The sequence below is a fragment of the Octopus bimaculoides genome, chromosome 26, assembly GCF_001194135.2.
Source record: "Octopus bimaculoides isolate UCB-OBI-ISO-001 chromosome 26, ASM119413v2, whole genome shotgun sequence".
Taxonomy (NCBI): Eukaryota; Metazoa; Mollusca; class Cephalopoda; order Octopoda; family Octopodidae; genus Octopus; species Octopus bimaculoides.
This window is the reverse complement of record NC_069006.1, coordinates 2,083,256-2,084,149: the sequence shown is the minus strand read 5'-3', so window position 1 is coordinate 2,084,149 and position 894 is coordinate 2,083,256.

Here is an 894-nt window from a genome sequence, read left to right as displayed (position 1 = left end):
CTCTCTCTCTCTCTCTCTCTCTCTCTCTCTCTCTCTCACTACCACTTCTTTATTTTCTACCTATATTTTGATTAGTTTTTCTTTTTCTCTAATCTTATAACTTTATAACTATATATTATGGAAATGTACTTGCATAGCAAGTGACCTGATCTGAGATCGTGTGCTGAAACAAAAACAATTGCAGTGTGGAAGGTGCTTATAAGCCATTTAAAAACACACAAAAACTGTTAGATTCACTACAACATTTGTCAGTGAACAGGTTGTGGTTTCAAGCGCTGAAAATATTTTGACAAATTAAATTTAAATGTTGAAGTGAAACTAATGGTTTTTTTTGTGTCTTTAAGTGGCTTAAAAACACCATCCACTTATAAGGCTTTTGTCAGCCTGAGGTTATAGTAGAAGACACTTGCCCAAGGTGCCACACAGTGGGACTGAACCTAGAACTTTGTGGTTGGGAAGCAAAGTTTTTACCACACAGCCATGCCTGCACTTACATGTAGATTTTGATAAGAAAGATAGACTTAGTAAGTAGAGAGATAAATAGAGAGATAGATAGATGGATAGAAAGATGGATTGATAGATGGATAGATAGATAAGTAGGTAGGTAGGTAGGTAGGTAGGTAGGTAGGTAGGTAGATAGATAGAGAGATAGATAGATGGATAGAAAGATGGATTGATAGATGGATAGATAGATAGATAGATAGATAGATAGATAGATAAGTAGGTAGGTAGGTAGGTAGGTAGGTAGGTAGATAGATGGATAGAAAGATGGATTGATAGATGGATAGATATCTTTTTATTATAGCCACACAGGGCTAAATACAGAAAATGGACAAATTACAAAGTAGAGCTTTTGGGGGGGGGATGATTTGGATCAAAAGGGATCGCGGGAAA